The sequence below is a fragment of the Mastigoproctus giganteus genome, chromosome 3, assembly GCF_048544385.1.
Source record: "Mastigoproctus giganteus isolate SK-2022 chromosome 3, ASM4854438v1, whole genome shotgun sequence".
Classification (NCBI taxonomy): domain Eukaryota; kingdom Metazoa; phylum Arthropoda; class Arachnida; order Uropygi; family Thelyphonidae; genus Mastigoproctus; species Mastigoproctus giganteus.
The window spans coordinates 31,974,272-31,995,379 of record NC_143577.1 but is presented as its reverse complement, the minus strand read 5'-3'; positions in this window follow the sequence as shown (position 1 = coordinate 31,995,379).

Here is a 21,108-nt window from a genome sequence, read left to right as displayed (position 1 = left end):
AACATGTCCCAACAAGGCAAGTCTCTGGCTCTACACAAATCTGACGATGTCTGCACCCTGCATGAGATGGAACATGAATGAACCATGAACTCGAATTCATGGTTCATTCTGATCCTTCAGGACCCATCAATGTCTTGTACGGGTCCAAAAACGTTTTGTAATTTTGCGCTCAACGACTGCTCATATATATCGATTCTGCATGCTTCCATTTTTTTGACATTTGTTTAGTTTCCGAATCATATTGATGGTTAAAAGGTTCATCCATGGTGAATAGCCGTGAAAAGAAAGAAAAAAAAAACTCCTCTTGCTTTTCCTTGCACATTGTGCCCTTTCTTTCTTCTGATAAAGGGTCGGTAGTCTGGGAACGCATCTAGCAGACACTTTAGTCATATGCAACTGTTCATGGTTGGTGTTCTCCATAGACCATACACTAATTTGGAGCTTTACATCTAGTACTTTGACGCTAACACGACGATCTTCCAGGATTAATGCCTCAATTTTTACAACACTCTTATGTTACAGAAGTTGCTGGGTGTGCTGGGATTTCTTTATAATGCTCAGAAGCTCTTCCAAATTTGAAATGTTTCTACCGACCAATGTGCAACAGCACTGTAACCTCGGCAGTCTTCTCCATAAACAGTGACTATTTCTTCGTGGATTGTTTTGGATGTTTTCCCTTGCATAAAGATGAACCGAATCACTGATCTGTATTCCACTTCATCAATTTCGACACTTCACTTCTTTCAGCTTTGCAAAGGGGAAAAAAATGAATTGTGAGATCGAAACCAAAATTGTGTGGTTGCTGAAGAGACGGATGTTGTGGCGGATGAGCATCGAACTGGTTGAGCGATGAACTAACGAAGAAGCAAGTAGGAACAGCCACATTTTATGCATTTCTTTACTGATGAACGTATTCAGAATCATCAGTGTATCAATATCGATGAAATATTTGGATCCCTAACAACAGGATTTATCTTGCAGAAGAGCTTTCTGTCATGCTGCCGGCCCAAACTGGAATGCATCCAATTGTTTAAATCTAACCTCCACCACACTGGGCGTGTACTTTGATCTTGCAAAGTATTATTTTTCCATGTGTGCCACATTTACAAATGAATTGTATGGTCCCAAGTTCAAGGAGGATTCAGAAATTGAAATGAGATGAATTTAACAAATAGTTTCTTCTCTGATGTAATCAAAAAAACTCTTCATTGGTGGAAATAGATATGTAATTGTTTTCCTCGTGATTATTCCACCTTTATCAATAGTGCACCCTTACTTTCTGATTCATCTAATTGGTAGATTAGTTAGTTCTTAACTGGCTAACCGTTAAATAAGGAATTCAGTTAACATATTAATCATGTGGATCTTTAATTCTTCAATGCTAAGTCTATTACTTAAATTCTTGATATTAGATCGTATGTATAGCTTAGCTTAATTTGATTTTTTAAGGAGTCCTTATGTGCTGTAATGTAATAACTAGATGGTATGTATAGCTTAGCTTAATTTTCAGCACTCACCTCATAGTAATCCGCTTAGCTGGTGGAGAGTTTTACCACATACATAGTGGTTATAGGATTCTAATATTTTACAGGGATTATGGGTTTAAAATTAAGTTACGGGCTATAAAAAATTTTTAAGAAAGGAAAGTGCACCTTCCATTCTATGGCTGCTTAATTAAATTAAATTAAATGAAGAGAAAAAAGAGAAAAAATATAAGCTAATAATCGCGCACGGGCGACTTTCGAGATTCCTCGTCTTCAGTTAGCTATAGTGGGGGTGTAGAGAGCGCGCTTGTATTATATACGGGTTGGGTTCCCGAAATGCATTTCAGTGCACGTAGAAACTTAATGCATGCTAAATTCCAAATGGGGGAGAAATTGGCGAGAATCTTTTTGTTTAACACGTTGAGTGATGTATGGCGCTTAAACCATTCGATAACGAGGGCTTCGTTTTCAAGGATTTTGTAGCTAGAATTTAATTTAATTACTGTGATGGCTGAATCGATGAGTGGGTTATGATTTTGAGATTGGACGTGTTGTGTTAGTTCTGTGCTTGCTGAATTAGTTTTGAAGCTATTAAAGTGGTAGTATGCACGCGTGTTGGAAATTTTTTATGTCCCGAATTTTGCTGTTGTACTGCCTATGTAACATGCTTGGCAATCTGATTGGAATCTGATCAAATATATGATGTTGTTGTGATCTTGCGTCTCGTACTCGTGTGTTGTCTTCTTTGAATTGAATTTGGAACTTAATTTGTTATAAGATGTGAATATTAATTTGATATCTGTATTTTTAAAAATCTGTTGAAGTCTTGTAGCGTATTGTTGATGATATGGGAGCGCGATAAGGGGTTTATGTATCTTATTCTTGTTCACGTGGTTAATAATTTTGTTTGGGTTATTAGTGTTATTATGAATTTTGGTGATGGTTTCTTTGATTAGTTGTGGTGGGTATTTTCTGTCGATGAATTTTTTGGTGAGGTATTGTAATTCTACAGATAAGTCTGTTTGTGTGTGGCTATATTTTACAGCGTTGTATATCTGGTTGTATAGAACTGCTTTTTTGATGTATAGAGGGTGGTGTGAGTGGTAGTGTAAGAACTTACCTGTATGTGTGTTTTTTCTGTATATTTTGGTGCCTAAAGATGTGTTTATTTTGTAAACAGTGAGGTTTAGAAAATTAATTTTATTATCGGTTTCTAGTTCGAGGGTAAATTTGAGTCTTTCATGTGTTGTGTTAAAGGTGTTCAGTAAAGTATCGATGGTAGTTCTGTTGCCTATTAAGAGGACGTCATCTGCATACCTCATGTATAGTTTAATTCCTGGGGGAAAGGGTTGGAGAATTTTTTCTTCTATAGATGCGAGGTAGATCTCGGATAAAGGGGCGGAGATACCGAGGCCCATGGGGAGGCCGAAAATTTGTTCTTAGATGTTATTTTGGAATTTAAATTGTTTGGCGTCAAGTAACAGTGATGTGAGTTCTAAAATATCATTAATGTTTAAGTCGGTACGTTTTGTTAATGTGTCGTCTTTAATTAATAGTTCTTTAAGGGCCAGTAGCATGGATTCGATGTGCACGTTTGTGTATAGGGAGATGACGTCGAAGGACGCGAGAATATCGTTTTCAGATATGGTTATGGAAGTTATATATTCGTGGGCTTGTTTAGTATTGTAGACCCTGAACCGAGAAAATCTCAGTAAAGGTGAGATAATTTTGACGAGGAATATGGATAGGTTAGCATAGGCGGACTGTTTATAGGAAACGATGGGCCTTAAAGGATAATCTTGTTTATGGAGTTTGACTATTCCAAAAATGTGTGGGAGAATGTTATTGCGTATGCCTATTTGCTGGAGGGTATGTAAATTAATTTGTTTGTTGGCTCTGAGTCTTCTTAGGATCACATCAAGTTTATTTTTAAGCTTGTTAATATTAACCGTGTTGCAAGCTCTGTATGTTGTTGGATCTGATAAGATGTGTAACATTTTCTTTATATATGTGTTTTTGTCCATGATTGCGATGTTATCCCCTTTGTCTGCCTTTTGTATTATAATGTTCGGGGTTTTCATAAAGTCTCGTATGTGGGTTAATTGTTGTTGGGGAATGTTAGGTTTACTAGTTAACTGGGAGTTAAAAACAGCGTTAGTTTCATGTATGATTCGATATTTATCTGGGTGGTTATCAAGTTTGGTTTGTATTTCTATCATGGCGTCTTTAACTGGGTAGTTGTTGCTGTTAATGGCGAAATTGAATCCGTATTCTAGACTGGCAAGTTCGTTAGGGGAAAATGTTTGTGTAGAGATGTTAACAACTGAGTTTGTGGGGAGTTTTTTGTGTCTCCTAGTGAGTGTATCCCATTTCTTGGAGTGCTTTTGGGCAATCTGATTTTAAGTTGCTTGAATTCGGGTGTTGTTCTGTTGTACGTAATCGTACCAAGTCGTGGGGGTTAGTTCTCTTTTAAGTTTGAATTTAAGGGTATGTATTTGATCTAAAAGGAGATATTTTTCTCTGTACTTTGTATCTTTTCCGTAATTCGGCTTTAATTATGGCAATGGAGGCTTGGTGTATGATAAAAGGGTATTTTTTAACAGTGTTCTTGGTGCAGATACGAGCGAAATTGGGGATTATGTCATACGTAAGACATTTCTTTAAGAATGTGATGTGGAGTTTGTCGGAAAAGTATTTAACTAATAGTTTTGTGAAATGAGAATTAGCACACTTTATTTTTTTGATTGATAAAAGAAGGTTTTTCGGAATAGAGATACACTATTTAGCCATATTATTAGAACCCACACATGAATTATCCCCAGTTGGTACATTAATCTGGGACTGTTACTACCCATGTGCAGTACCTGACATCTGTCAATTTAAACTTCAATTGTCACTTCTAAGCCTGTCTTGAAGGTAACATCTGCTGAATCTACTGATCATTAACACAGGATTTCTGCTTAAGGCAGGGCTTCTCAATCCTCCATTGAATAAACATCCATAGATTCATGGAATCATCTAGTCCAACAAGGAGATCTGTTGCGGACTTCACCATTGAATATATCCCATTTCTTCTTGATCGATGATAATCCAATATTAGTTAATAAACCAATCCTGGTGTACGCTATTGGTGGTCTCAATTTACTAGACAACCTTTCTACTAACATATACTCAAATCCAAGAATTGCTTAAAGATTGGATTGAGCTCCAGAAAAACAGACAGTGAATCTTACATCATCAACTTTGGAAAAAATAACACAAACTACTTCAGTATAGTTTTACTGAATCCAGACATGGGAAGGGTAATGTTTCCGATTTTCAAAGTCCAGTCACAGGTAATCTTTCAGATTTTCAAAAATGTGTTCTCGCTGGACCACGGTTAGCCATTAGTGTGTCTAATGCAACCATCTCAAAACTATACAACGAGTGGAAGACGAAAGAAGAATAAACCTCTGAAAGGAAGAAATGCGGCAGAAAGTTGTTACCCGAAGAATTTTGATAAGAAAGTTGGTACCCCAAGAATTTAAAGTGAATTCCATGATTTCCAACGTCTAACCTGCACGCCTTATTCTCCAGATCTGAATCCATTTGGAAATGTCTGGGATATGTTGGAAAAGGCAGTTCGAGTTCTCAGTTCTCTACCGATGACAATACAGCAGCTGAAAATATTCCGATTGGAGAATAGTAAAATCTGGAACTAGGCTAGCTCAGACAACTATTGGAATCCATCCCACGACTCATACGAGAAAATGGTAGCTTTACTAGATTTTGAATAAAGATTTCTAATTTGACCAATAAATGAACACTGTCCTACCATTAATATCCAGACACCTGCCTTTAAACAAAAGAAAAAAGAGCTTTTATTGTATCATTTAATATTGTATGCTGAAACCTTTTGCTTTTATGACGGTCTTTCTTCTTTGGCACATTCTCAAGCTTTTTATAGATGGCAGGTGATATGTTCCTCCACTCGGCCGTGCACGTTCAGATTGTGCTTTGGACAATCTGAACGTGCACGTACCCGACGATTCAGTACATCCCAGAGATGCTCGATAGGGTTCAGATCAGTACTCTGGGCTGGCTAATCCAACTTTTCCACACACATGTCCTCAAACCACTCTGTTACGACCAGAGTATGGGATGGGGCGTTGTCTTGCTGATACAGGTATGGGCCTTCCACGAAGTATTGCCATAATGTTTGAAGTGCATAATTGTCAAAGCTGTCCTGGTATTGCACACCATTCATGGTTTTGTTGATAACGACTATTGGGCCGAAGTCAAACCATGAAAGGAGCCCCATACCATGACACTTCACCACACCCAGGAACGACCATCAGAGTGGTAGAGTGCGTACGTCGACTCGTCTGTCCATAGGACTGTTTTCCACTGCTCTACATTCCAGGATTCGCGCTCCTTACGGCTTGTTAATCGGCGTCTAGCATTTGTTGAGGTGATCAATTCTGTTGAACTGTTGAGGTAATTTTGTTGAATGTGTCATCTTTCATGCCCACTTTTACAATTGTTTGTTCGAAGCCCAGTGTGCATGTTAATAGCAGGTTCTGTGACGTGCTACATGTATCGGACCTGTTTCCCCATCCATGGAGGGGTGTCTGGATATTAATGATAGGGCAGTGTATATTGTTAAAACTGCAATGGACGCCTACATAGTAAGCTAATAGTTGCTACATTCTTCGATTTTTAAATTACAAAAATATCAGTGTATGCTGTGTTCTGAACTTAATTAAATTAAACAATCAATAGTCTCTTTAATTAAACACTCAATTGACGAATCCATGTAACTAAACGTCAACAGGAAAAAATTAGAAAAATTTGTTTGGAGACATTCAAGGAATGCCTTTGTTACATCCACTCTCTTTGTGGTTTGTTACAGATTTTGAAAAATAATTATTTCCAGAGCTCAGAAAAGAGTCAGCTTTCTTCGTACTGGAAGATAATAATTATAGTGGAATCTTAAACCGTGCTCTGTTATTGAAAGAATGAGAGGCCTATCAGGTTAGTTAAGTTCTCTTGAACCTTTTAATCAAGGCTTAAAAGGAACCGGCGGAAAGATAAAAATCTCACATTTAACCTTACAGAAAATCCCAACAGGGCTTCCCTAAGCCTATGTTATCATGGAATCATGTTTATTGACTATTCACCATTAAGTTAACTGGAAAATAAAAAAAACAGTCTTTCAATTTTCAAAGTATTTTTTTTTCCTTTTGAAATAAAAGTAACTTAAACAGTATTCTTATAAGTATACAAGTTTTGTTTGATAAATTTATGTACCTGTGCATAAACTGTTCTATTTGATTTTTGATTACGACGAAAAGTGAGCATTTTATCGACCGCCTACGACCGAAGACATGCCTCCCACTCGTTTTTTACATTTGCGCCTGCTTAAAGCCACACGTACAAAAGAATTTCTAAACATTTCCTACTATATAAAACTGAAGCTCAAATGAACTGCATAGTTGATGCTAACTTGGAAGGGTACCATTCTATATTCGAGCACTAAGCAGTAAATTAGATAATGATTATCCGAGAAAGGATTTTAAAGTCTTCCGATGTGTTGAGCTGAGATTCTCATACACACAATCTAGCGATTGATTCCGGGAAACAATAGACCAAAATTTCTCAAGAAAGTTTCTTCAGAAAAGAAGCAAAGTGCCTCCCGAGACAAAGGCCCTTGTTACTGGCATTGTCGTCCGGAGAGAAGATGTAACGAACCTTGATCCAGAGATAATTGCGGCTGATTAAAATTTCTTCTGTAAATAAAATATTATTGGACACGCTAATGGTGAAAGCTCTGGCTTTGAGTTACCCCCCACACGATCAAACTGAAACGGCCCTGATTAAAAGTCTCCCTCGAAGCAGAGGAAATGCACAGTGACCAACCAGTCTTAGATGTATTTATCATTAGTTAAAACAAGAGAGAAGGTGAAGAGGTATTCTTTCTATTCAAAGTTTTCAATGACTGTTGAAAATTTAGAATTATGTCTTCATAATGAATAAAACTTCAAATGCTTTTATTAAATTGTTGGCAGTAGAAACATATGAGAGGAGAAGATACCCTTGAGCTTTAAGCAACATAAAATAATTGGTTAAAATTTTAACAGAAACCCGGAGTGTTTTTTTCATCGTGCAATCCATCTGGGTCCATGCTCCTTTTTCTGGATGGACTGCCTTGTCTCTCCAATTGTCTGCAGTGGCACCGTATTGATAGTAGAACAAATATTGAAGTTCTTAGAATTAAAGGTGAACCCGGATGCGGTATATCGTTCTTTGACTGTATGGGAATTCACCTTCGTCGCGCAATCGTGTTCTCTACCAGAAAATTTTCAACGCACACTCTGTAATCCTCGAAGGTAGCTTAGCAGCTATAATCACCGTCCTCTACCGCTCCGGTGGCAAATGTCTCAGTTCGAATCCAGTACGTGATGCGAGAAACATTTGTATCGTTTTTTTCCTATCAAAACAGCCAACCGACCAGGAATACTACACATGGGTGAATGGGAGTGTTCTCAAGTAACCCTAATAAGACAACTTAAATACATTATCTGTGGTATTAACGAATCAACAGCTTGTAGCGAACTATGGATCTATTGCGATACTTGTCCAAATCACAAAACTCCCTTCGTGGGACTTCTGTACTGCTATATTAGACTTTGCCATGGTCTACAACCTGTACAATTGAAAGCCTATCTGTATACAGAGCATTTGAGCAGCAGTCCATATTGGTATTACTTAGGAAAACACAGAAGAACAACACATGACAAACTGTATCAACGATCTTGATAAGACCAAGCAGGATGAGGTATTATTCTATTCTTCTTTTGAATGGGTGCCTGAATGTACTTTGAATACCGTGCAGTTCCTCTTTGGCTTAGATACCTAATGGAATATGCAGCTGTTCGATAACTAATTCAGTTCATTAGTATGCTGTATAGTCTGTGCGAATAGAACAGTAGCATCATCACCGGGTGGAAAAGGCCCTGTTTCGAATTCCGTCAATGGCGCGAGGAACTTTTATGGGCTTTTTTTTTTTTTTTCATTCCGTAGCTATGTTAGTCTGGCTCAAGAACCTCCCCCCCCGCTAGGGTTTTTCGTCCGGCAAACAGCCAGATTGACCAGAGACCACACTCAATTCACGAACATAATACACTTGGACAGATAAATGCATATTGCGGATTACCCTATTGTAACATTTATTTTTTAATATATTGTACATAACTGCTCAGAACAACATTACACCAATTATCCCGCCTCAACGGGGCATGAACAGTAACCAGACAGAGATGGCTGTTTGCTGCTGTTTTCTGGACTGAGTAGCCACTTACTCTGCGCGAACAACATAACCAAATACGCATTACAGTACGATACGTGGACGCTATTTCACTGATTGGTTTTATCTAGTACGATATCCACATTGCGGGATTGCCCTTTGGGTTGGACCGGACATACTATAAATAAAGAAAGAAATTAGTATTCATGCTAGTTTAGTAGTAGCATATGATGCAGGAAAGTAAGCTTATAAAGCATCATCCATAAAAAACATATCCAACATTACCTGTCTCATCCCCTCCCATAATTTATCCAGTAGTCTACCTTGATTACTATTATTAATCATCCTGCCAACGTTTGAATCATCTGAAAACTTAGACATTAAGCCTAATATAGCTTCACCCCTATCGTCAGAAAACTGGGACTATTGTTTTCTGTTGAAAACAATAGGCCCAGTACTGAGCCTTGGGGAACTCCCATTCTACCATCCGTTTATCCAGAGCAGAGACTTGACCATAATGCCACACTTCTCCAATTTGTACAGCTGTCTTTTATGTGCAGCAGTGTCAACAGTATCTGAAATCAAAGTACGTGACATCAAAATTATACTTTGCATCCAGTTTCTTTGTTACTGCATCATAGTATCCAATCAGATTGGTCAGACAAGACTGCCCCTTATCAAATCCATGTTTCGAATGTATAACACGCGCGTCTCCCTATTGGTGATATAATATTTTTCCTATTTTATGATATCAATAAACAAAAAGGTACATAATAATGGACTTGTGATGTATTGAGCTAGTTGGTGTTCCTGGCAGGATTACTGATGTGTTCAGCTCTGAAAAATACATTTAAGAAATTCCAAACAAACTGCCAATTTTTAGTTTAAAAAGGCGCATTTATTCTGAACCCAATGGCGATACTGGACTCCAGGTAAGTAACTGCACTAAACAGAAAGACAGACAATCCATCCCCATTCAAATGAAATACTCTTAACTTCGTGCGTAACAAATGAAGGCACTGGGACCGATTACTTTCCTCTGTTCTGTTGGATGTAAAGAGGAAAGCAGGTCATGAGCAGAATTGGTGTTCTTTTAGACCAAACAAAATGATGTATGAAAGAAACCTTTGAAGCATTACCTTTAACGAAATATGCAGGATTCAATAATAATTATTACGGAACATATGTATCCTAACAAAAAGTCACAGGTTACTCTTCCAAATGCAAATAACTGTCCAAATAAGAAATAAGCAAATATTAACGGTCCCAAATCAAAAATTAGCAATGAACTGAAGAAATGGGAGTCCAGAAGTGCCACTGAGTTTAATAAACGATCAGACAGGCGTAAAATACTGACTAATAAGAGCTAAAGCTCCCGAAGATTAGCATTAGCATTAGTATAGGTATATCATGCAAGAAGCAAGCTCATGCAGCATCAGCCAAAAAAAAAAAAAAAAAATACTTCCACTTCACCCCTCGGTTCGTTCGAAACACCTGTCCAACTGATCCTTAAATTTATTTAGGCTATCAACTTCCACAACAAGGGACTGAAGTCTGTTACACCAACCAACCAACCGCTGGCTAAAGGACATCTATCCGACATCTATCTTTCCTCAATTTGAATTTATGCCCTCTCAGGTGATTATTCTGAGCAAGAGAAAGAATCCCATCGGCATTGAGCATGCTCAAACCCTACAAGGCCTTATACACATCTATCAGATCACCTCGCCGGTGCCTAGTCTCCAGACACTGTAATTTGCAAATCTTATGGCACCCTTCGTAAAAGCAACACTTTGTTCCATTCACTAATCTCGTTGCCATTCTCTGTACTGCTTCCAGCAGCTCTACATCCTTCTTGAAATGAGGCCTTCAGACCTGTACACAGTACACAAGGTGTGGCCTGACCATTGCCTCATACAAGGGAATAATCACCTCCTTATCCCTGCTAGAAAAATTCCTGTATCTCATTGATAAGACACTATGAGCTACACTTGCAGCCCGTCAGCACTGCACATAGAATTTCATATCTGCCTGCACAATTACCCCCTGGTCCTTTTCATTCTCTACCACTGTCGTGTAGTACCACAGAGTTGATACATTGCTCTGTGGTAGCTGTTTCCCATATGCAATACTTTACATTTGTCAATGTTAAACTTCATTAGCCACCTCTCAGCCCATCTGCTGAACCTTTCCAGATGCTGTTGCAGCAGCATAGCGTCAGTAGTGTCCTGTACAACCTTGCCAACCTTTGTAACGTCTGCAAACTTGGACATTAAGCTTCATATACCATCATCAATATCATTTATAAATACAGAAAACAACAACAGACCCACCACTGAACCCTGAGGAACTCCACTAATAACATTAGTCCACGTTGAGCCGTGTCCATTGTTTTCCACTCTCTGTCTTCTGCCACACAACCATCCCTTTATCCCTAGCAGCAATTTGCCACCAATGCCACATTGCTCCAATTTGTACAGCAGTCTTCCATGTGCAATAGTATCAAACGCCTTTCTAAGATCCAAATATATAATATCAAAGTTATTCCCTACATCCAGTTCTTTTGTGACTACATCATAGTATCCAATCAAATTGGTCAGGCAAGACGTGCCCTTCACAAAACCATGCTGTGTCTGAGCTATAACTGAATTCTTGTCTAGATGATTCTGCAGTGCTTCTTTAACCAATGCCTCCATTAATTTTCCTGGAACAGAAGTTATACTCACAGGTCTATAATTACTTGTGTCCACCTTTGATCCTCCTTTCTGAATTGGGGTCACATTTGCACATCTCCAGTCAATGGGTACATCCCCTGAGTCCAAGGAAACTCTCATAATTATGGCTAAGGGTTTGCTTACTTCCTTTGCTGCCTCCTTTAATATAACTCGATAGGTCCCAGCCAACCCAGGTGCCTTTCTTGTTTATATCTTCAATAATTTCTCCTCCACTTTACTCTCAGTTATTACAAGATTATCTAGCTTACTGCCCGAGTTGAATACACCCCTGCCATTCCCCTCCCTGAATAACTCCTCATGTGTGAATGTAGATGCAAAATATTCATTCAGTTTGTTAGCTATCTGAGCAGGATCCTCAACTGTTGACCCATCGATATCAAGTGGACCAATCTGATTCATCCCCTTCCTGCTAGAGTTTACATAAGTAAAGAACTCTTTGCAGTTTTTCTTTGCATCCCTTGCGAAAGATTTCTCGTAATCTGCCTTCGCCTGCCTAACCTCCTTTGCAACTTGGTTACAGATCAACTTATATCTATCATAGGCTTCTGTGTGACGTTTTAATTTATATGAATCCCAAGCATTTTTCTTTTCTGCCACTTGCCTCTTTAATTCATCTGACATCCATTTAGGCCTAAACCTTGAACAATATTTCTTAGTTGGTATGTAAAGCCTAGTAGCTTCCAAGATAAGTTCTTTGAATGCTTCCCATTTTGAATTTGCTGTTGGTAACATCATCAGTTGGTCCCACCGTATAGAATTTAAATATTGTCTCAGACCATCGTAGTCGCCTTTCCGTAAGCAAAATCCCTTCCCTTTACCCCTTATGGTAGTTACCTCTTTGAGTAAATCCCACTTCAGTACACTGTGATCACAGCCACCTAGTGGTTCCTTTATCTGCGATTCTTAATGTATGAAGAATGTATGGATTGGCCTGTCTGTTAAAACGATCTAAATCTCATCGTACACATATGGGATGCTCTGGCGAGTCACCTAATGGCAGGTCCACACCCACCAGGAAATATTCACCAGCTGAAGATGGCGCTGACAGAAGAATGGACGATGTTATAGTAAGAACCTATCAACAACATTGTTCTAAGTATGGACAGGCTTGGCAAATCCTGCGTCGATATTAGGGGTGGCCATACCTCCTACTGAGGACCACCTCTTCTCTTTGTTCCACCTTTGGCAGTGATGCATCTGTATCATGGCAGCCAGTGCTATGTTGTCATTTGGAATAATGTCCCTCTGTAATGTTTTGTTTCCCTTATTGTGTCGATGTTGTTTCCTTCATCATTTCTGTACCTCACGAGGTTTCTTTCGTATGCTTTTCCCGTATCCAGGCCACTGCTACGAGAAGCTACAGATAAAAACTTGATTGGTTCTTAAATTTTGCACACCTGTGTATATGTTTATTATTATTTTATATTTTTACATTTCGAGAGTTGCAACAAAAGTGAGCATGATTACAGTTTTGAACAAAAGTTTCCACGATTTTCCCTGTCAGAAATTTCACACTGGTTAAAGGAATAATGTGGAACCATTGAGATAGCAATGCAATTATATTGCAGTCAGTGCATGTATTTTTAATGGGCTGTCTTGTCTGACAAATCTTAGTGAACAGTATGGTGCAATTAACCGAAAGAAAAAAAATAAATTTATCCCCATATATTCAGAATACAGAAAAACATTTGACACTGTTGCACATAACAGATTTCGTTACACATTGGAGCCAATATTTTTGTTGCAATTGGATTTCAGGAACATCAGCGACGAAGGCCACATTGCTGCTTGGATACTGGCTGTAAATCGTGGGGGCTCTGAGTTCGATTTTCTGTTTGCTGGTTGAAAAACTAGCGAACAAAGGTATAACGCTTACCAAGGAAATCTTCAACCCCTGGAAACTAGGGGTTGAAATAAGATTTTCTCACAGGTGCCTGTGAGAAGATCTGATTTCGGTGTTTAAGTCTTGGAATGCATGATGATTGAATCTTCGTCTTGCTTAAACTACCATTCGGAGAAAGTTCCATCTGGTAGTTTGAATAAGTTTAAGATTTACAGAAATTGTTAGAGGGGATGGAAGTGGACAAGGGATTTTTTTTTTTTTATAAGCTTTCTTCCTTTCTTTATTTTCCAATATTCACTAATATTAAACGTTTCCCCGTAATACTAAAACAAATAGTAATTATCATCGTGTTTAATTCAGCTACAGTGACTCGAGGACTAGCACCATTTTACTGCAGTTTGAATTTGTTTACTCATAAATATTTCTGAATATATTTTTTTGGCATTATTAATTTGGGAAAATTTTTGTCAATATTTCAATCGCTTCATTCCTATTTTGCTACTCTCCATGTTGGTATAGTGTGACTGGCGATCCTCAACAGCATCTATCTTATATGTTATTTTCTGGGCTGTTTTCTTTCTTATTTTATTTTTTTTTCTGTCTTCGGTAGTGTGCCTGGTTGGTTATTGATTTGTTCCATGAGGTACGGCTTAGAAGATGGATGGCCGAAAGCACCGATCGAACCGATTTGATTATCGGTATATCCGAGGCAATTACACCTCTATCTAAAGTTAGCTTAAATTCTTTTCTCTTATATTTCTGTATATTTTTTTATAATTCCCGTAAGTCACATGCTTTAGAAAAACGTTTAAAGACTCTAATAGAATGTTGGATTAAGCCACGATATGGAGTCACGATCCACTATCTTTCGTAACCCATCTCAATTAAAATTCAAAAGATTTTGACCGAAACCAGTTATTAACTGCATCCAACACAGCATTCTCACTGTCGAATTTCTCTCCACTCAACTCTTTTTTGTGATTTGGAAATAAATAACAAATAGTCCAATAGAGACAAGTGCGTTGCGCAGACCGTATTCGCAAATAATTCCAAGCCAAAGTCACGCCGTGTTGCCTGAGTCATAAAAGCTGTGTATTCCAGTGAATCGAATCTACTTTATACAGGATGACTCTTCTGGCCAATTTCCCGCGCGTCTTGAGCTTCAGTTCCTTGCGGAAACGTCTGGAGTCAGTTAGAATAACAGTCAGCATTGACAGTGGCACCACGTTCCAGGAATTCAACAAAGACAACTCCTCCTGCATCCCAGAAGATGGATGCCATGACTTTCACAGCCGACTTCTGCACTCTAAACGTTTTAGGATGGGGGAAGAGGGATGCTTCCAGTGTTTCGATTTTTCTTTTCTGTCAGGGTGGCAAGTAGTCCACCTATGTTTCTTCCCTAGTGATATTCCAAGCAGAAATCACGCCGTGTTGCCTGAGTCGTAAACGCTGTATACCAGAGTGAATCGAATCGAGTTTATACAGGATGACGTGGGTGCAGATATATTAAGACGTGTTTATCCGGTCATACTGTATGGCGCGAAGTCTGGACTTCAACTGCTACGACCCATCTTAGACGGATTATCGCGGGGAATTCTGTCTACTGAAATGGGCCATATGGAAATTTCGGCTTCACTCTACACCAACGACCGACTAGATGGCGGCAGCTCTCAATACCAGACGTCTTCCTGACATCATTCACCAGAGAAGACTCGTCTTTGCTATCAAAATGATGGCTGGCATTATTTCAGCACCAGATTTCTGGGCTACCTGCTGATGGAAGATCCCGTTCTCAAGACATAGAGCAATTCCGAAAAATCTTAGTAGTAACAGCACGGTGCTTGATTCTCTCAGCAGTCGTTATCTTAATTGAACTTCTACACATCAACTCCCTCTTTAAAGGAGAACAATATAGTTACAAATCTTTACTCACAAGAAGAGTTACCACAGAGATTGACGATATTGCCTTTAACGAATATTTTGTGATCAATAGTGGGCTAAAAACGTTTTAACTCCCTTGTATAACTGCTTTGAACAATTAAGAGCGGCCTATGAAGTGATTCTAACTGGGATTCGAATTATGGAACTTAACAAACGCCTTTGCATAATTAAAGGAGAGTTCAGTTAACAAAGAGTGAATGAAAAGAGAGCTTTTTTTTGTGTCTTTTCTAAGCTCATTAGTGCATAATGCACGCATAATTTGTCTATTATCTTTAAAATGTTCATCGGTCCGACCGTCTGTCCGCATGTAACAACAGGACTCCCAGTGGACTGATTTTTATGAAATTTCACGTTTGGCCTTTAAGTAAGATTTGTACAGCCACCACCAATTTCTTTAACATCGGCCCAACAGAAATGTGACGATTACAATTTCCCATCCGTCCATCTACATTAATAATCGAATTCCAGTGGGTGTATTTTCATTCAATTTTATATTTCGACCTTTTACCACGATTTTGCCAGCCGTCCATTACCAAATTTCAATAAAATAGGACCAATCCGGAAAGTATTCTTCATAGTTTCATACATATAGACTGTCAATATTCCGATTATTTAGCTAAGCACTGTTATTTTTGTTGTCAGAAGTCGTTTCTTTTTTTCTCTTTTCCGATATAAATTGTTATTACTATTTGCTAACACACCTGAAATATAACTTTCTGCGTACATTAATTAACCCATTTAATAGCTTCAAGTGCCAGAGAGAGGACCTTGTGCTGCTTTCGTTTTATTTCTTAGAGAAGAAAGCGGAAGAATAAAGGTTGAAAAACCGAAAAAGAACCGCCAGTTTGAGAAAGACCGATTTATAATTCTCACAAAGAATCACTTCGCACCCTGGAGCCGGTTGAAATAAATAATGAACGAGTCCGAGAAAATTTGGCATGCAAGGAGAAGATAAATATGAGTAAAAAAAAAAGTAACTTAGTATGCAAAAAGATTTTTATTCCTAACGAATCAGGTTGCAATGATGTGTTAATTACACAAAATAAATGATTACAGTCAGACTGATATCCATCGAACTGCTCCGAAGTGCCGCATGACTATGGTATGCTCCACCAGCGTTTTATTTTTCCAGCTTCAAATTTGGCGGTGCTTCTCTCAACATCTCTGGATTCTCGAGGGCTGGCTTGATCTATGCTAGTGGAGCATGCCATACCACTGCCACTAAGAACAGTGTGGCAGTGGTATGCCATGCTCCTTCAGGTTTCAACACATGACAGTACACCATGTTATACTTCACAGCCTGACTTCATTTGGTTTGAAGCCACGGGCGGAAAAAAGCTCAAATATCAATTTTCTGCTCAGATTCCCGATATTAACGCCACTGGCGTTAAGGTTTCTGCGAAGTCGACTTCGGACCTATCCAATCGCTAGCAATAAGCAGTCGAGTTAGTTGTGCTGAAGGGAGAATTGATCAAAATACTACTTTTCTGTTATTAAAAATTGGTTAACACTCTACTGAATAAAGCAAAATGTAATAAGGCCAGAGATGATTATTTTAGAAAACGAATACTGGAATTTATTTAGAGTTGTGTCTTGGCACTGTGTAAAACGTTTAAGCGAGTAGCACAGTGGTATTGCTACCGTCCTCCCACACAGCCGTTGGAAAAGACCTGGGTTTGAATTCCGTCGATGATGGGAGGAAGTTTAATGGGCTTCGTTCACTGCGTGGCTGAGTTTATCGGTTTCAGGCGTAGAAAGCAAGGAATTTCCTTCCAGCAACTGTTTTTTTTTCTTGTCCAGCAAAACATGCAATTCGACCAGAGAACACACGCCATTTACAGACACAATACATATATGGAAATTACAGGGTGGCCCTAATATAAGTTCACGAAAGACGTTTCAGGAGAACGGAACCATATTAAGACGAACTGGCCAAGGCTGTGGGCGTCAGAGGGCTACGACAAGAACAGACCACTGTCTGGCTCTAACAGCAACACGGAACACAGTGACAGTTGATGACAGAAGTGACAGTTGATGACTTCTGTCATCAATTGTCACTTTAGATTTCTGCAGCCACAACATTTCCAACTGGAAGGTATTTAGAAGGCTCATCTCAAGTCGACTCTAAGCAAGGAAGCTAGTGGTTTGCATCCCACTAAACCCAAACCACTGCAGAGTTTCTCGAAGTGGTGCCATCAACACGTGCCTTGGAACCCTGAAAAATGGGGATCACTTCTTTTCACTGATGAGTCTCCTTGTAGCTTACAGATGCCAGACGCTATTTCATATGCAGAAAACGAGGAATGCAGTACTATCACTCCATTACAAGCTGCACGATTTATATCACTTTGTCGCATCTTCTGTTAATTCTGTCGTCTAGTATATATGCTACATGTTTTAATGGTATAAAAGATTTTTAGAGCGAAGACAGGTTTTTCTCATATTGCACAGTACACACAACGTCTGTAAATTGCGCGTTCTGTGGTTGGCTTGCTGGAAGAAAAACCATTCTATCCTCGCCTGAGACAAACACAGCCACTTGGGGAAAAATACCCATAAAATTCTTCGCGCCATTAACGGAATTCAAAATCAGGTCTTGTCCACCCGGTGTACGTTGTTGTAGTTGTACGAATTTAGGAACATTAGCGACTCAGATCGAAATCGACCAAAGAATTTAAATTGTGAGTGTTCTTTGATCGGTGTTCAAGAGTTTTGTACAAAAACTGGAGTTTCGAAAAAAACAGCAACAATTTCGCTCTCGCCGGACACCAACTAACTCTGTGAAAAGCTACATAAAAATCCTTAGGGTCATCGACTGAATTAAAATTCAGATCCTTTCTGTCCAGTGTGGGTAGAACGATGATTATACACACTGTGCTAGGCACACGGGGCCTCCACTAGTATCCTCACACAAAATTTCAGTTTTTTCCGACCTCATGGCTGATTCCAAATTTGCATATTTCGGCACCTGATGATAAAATCTGAAGGTTCAGAAACGTAGCCTGCTAAGCAGTCGACTTAAAGACTTGATAGTACTTTGCTTTGAATTGCAACAAGAGAACTAAGACAATACATTTTTTGTTTTTAAATCACACGTAATAACACGAAAATAATAATTTCTGGCGAGTTTATAAAAGTTTCCATAAACGTTCATCCCGTTTCAGGCAATAAATCATAGGCATTCACAAACAGTAAACCCATTTCAGGGGATAAATCATTGGCATTCACAAATAACAAACCCCAAACACATCGCTTCAACCCACCCACCACCCCCGTGTATTTAGGTTTTTTTTTTTAAAATGTTAATTCTTTAAATTTCAGAAAAAAAGTTACGTGCACGGCTCACGTGGCAGCAAACATCGCAATTTGCGGTACACAGATGTCAGTCAGAAAGACGCAACCTTCTCACGGTGTGCACGACCACCGTGGTCGCCACACGATCATCCTTTGCATTGCCCAACACATTAGACATCGTAAATTACAACCGTACGCTTCGTCCATCCGACCACACCACGCCACCTAATTTCTTCACATGTTTTCTCTCTGTCTGCGTTGGACGAGTTCGAATTCTGCATTCAAAGAGTACAATGCATCAAAATATGAATACAGTAACCGTAATCAGTGGTGTGATATCCAACCTCGACGCACCTTTCAACATGCTCCCGTCTCCTCGTAACGTCGCTATGGCTCAACTCCTGAATTCTTAATATCATATCAAGAAGAAGGTACCTTCACATAAAACTATAATAAAACAATATTACTTTCTGCTTTGAATGCGAGGAGGTAGAATAGCAATGACCGGATTGCTGAAATCCCCCAAACGTCCATGCTACACTTGTTCTTTCTCAGACATCTCTTGCAGCCTGATTCAGTTCAGATAGTCTGTACCGAATGCCAAATACCACGAGTGCATCCTTTATATAACGTCCAAATTATGACATAACTTGACACGTCACAATGACTGATAATTATTGAAAAATCAATTAGCAGAACGGTAATCAATCTGTTTTAATTATTGAAAGATATTCATTGTAAAGGTTAAATTGTTGACCTTTCTCAAAGTGACCTGCTCATGGGTCCTGTGAAATAAAGTTATTCTCGAGTGCAATGAGTTGTATTCAATCAAGTAAAATATGAAGATTGTTTTCCTAATCGGTGGTGTGACCACTTAATGTGCAAGTAATGTAACTACGTTTGCACACACAAAATAGGATTGCACCAGCTGATTTTATTTTATTTTATTAAAATCAGTTTATTTCCCAAAAAAGCTTGGGTCACCACAGAACGGTTCTGTGCCAGAAGGCTGTAAATATTTACAGACTAAGATGCAAGGAACACAATGTACAATAAACAAGGGTACACGCGTGCTCGACCCGAGATTTTACTAGATGAAATACACACAATGTACGGTAATATACGAAACATATTATTCCATGAAGACAAAAAGTTTTTGTCACGTACAAATAGGCAATTAAAAAAAAAAAAAACAACACAGTCAGTCGTGTCCAGCAGCAGGTGAGTATCGGAGATTCATTATCTGGTAGCAGTTCTTGAGGATTTCCATCCTGTAGGGATTGTCTTCACAGAACCTATCAGGGTGTATCCTAAATTTATTGAACATTCGAAGACAATTGGCTGGAAACATGTTCCTCACGAAATCAATGCTTAACAGCGTAAGACGCAGAGGGAGACAGGAGACGAGCTGCTCACCTCCTCGGGGCAGAGATTAATGTGGATACCAATGGAGCACCAGTTGGCTTGGTTATAAGCCATGCAAGCGTGAGGATATTTTTTGTCATGATGATATGTTTCCAGGGAGTGGTGCCCAGATTTGCTTGTAGGATCGATCTGGAAGTAGTTTGGTAGTGGCCTAACACCCTGTTCATCCATCTAAGCAACCAGTACTCTAAACTAAGATACTTCTAAAGGTGTGAGGCAGGGGCAGATGACCAAATTTCTGACGCATAGAGAGGAATCGGTGTAATACACCTAAGGAATTGCGGAACAAGCAGCGCTGGCTGATGCACACCAACGAGCTCTTGATGCACTGCCCGAAGAGCCGCGTATGTCTTCTGCCTCATCATGACAAAGTGAGGCTGAAATGTGAGCCCAATATCCCAGGTGAGGCCAAAGTCAATATGGGAGGTCCCTTTTTAGACATTCTCCCCACTAACAAAGATATTATTTTTGATTCTCTTCTTGGTTATCGTCAGTTGTTCTGATTTGGAAGACCTCAGATGCAACCCAATTGTGGCAAGATAACTTTCCAAGCTCAATATCTGCCTAGAAGCTTGTTCGTTGATATCATGAATCTGATGACTATGATCTGAGCTCACGTAGAACTTCAGATCGTCAGCATAAGAGACAAAGTTCTGATTCTGAGCAAGGAAAGGCACCAAAACTGTTGCAAACATGATACCTGACCGTACGCTTCCTTGCAGGCTGCCCCTTCAGACGTCAATAGTTACTTACAAGTCATTGTGGCTCACAGACAGGTGTCTAGGAAAAATAGACTGGAAAATTTGAAGTAAGGTATTTGCCAATTCAAAATAATGTTTCAGAATTGTAAAAAGAGCTGAGAGGGTTATTCTGTTATAAGTCGAGTTTCTGTCGAGCAATATGGTATCAATCTGTGATTTGTTGTTGAGGGTGGGCTGAATTCTGAAGAGGGTATCAAAAAGATTGGTAATTGTCGATCTACTTTGTAGCACGGTATGCAGGTACTCGGGACCGTGTGCAAAGCAAACCTGGGCAATTGTTGGCTGAATTACTTCTCCAAAACGTTTGAGTAAAGAATAACTCTTGGAGATTTGTCGCAGG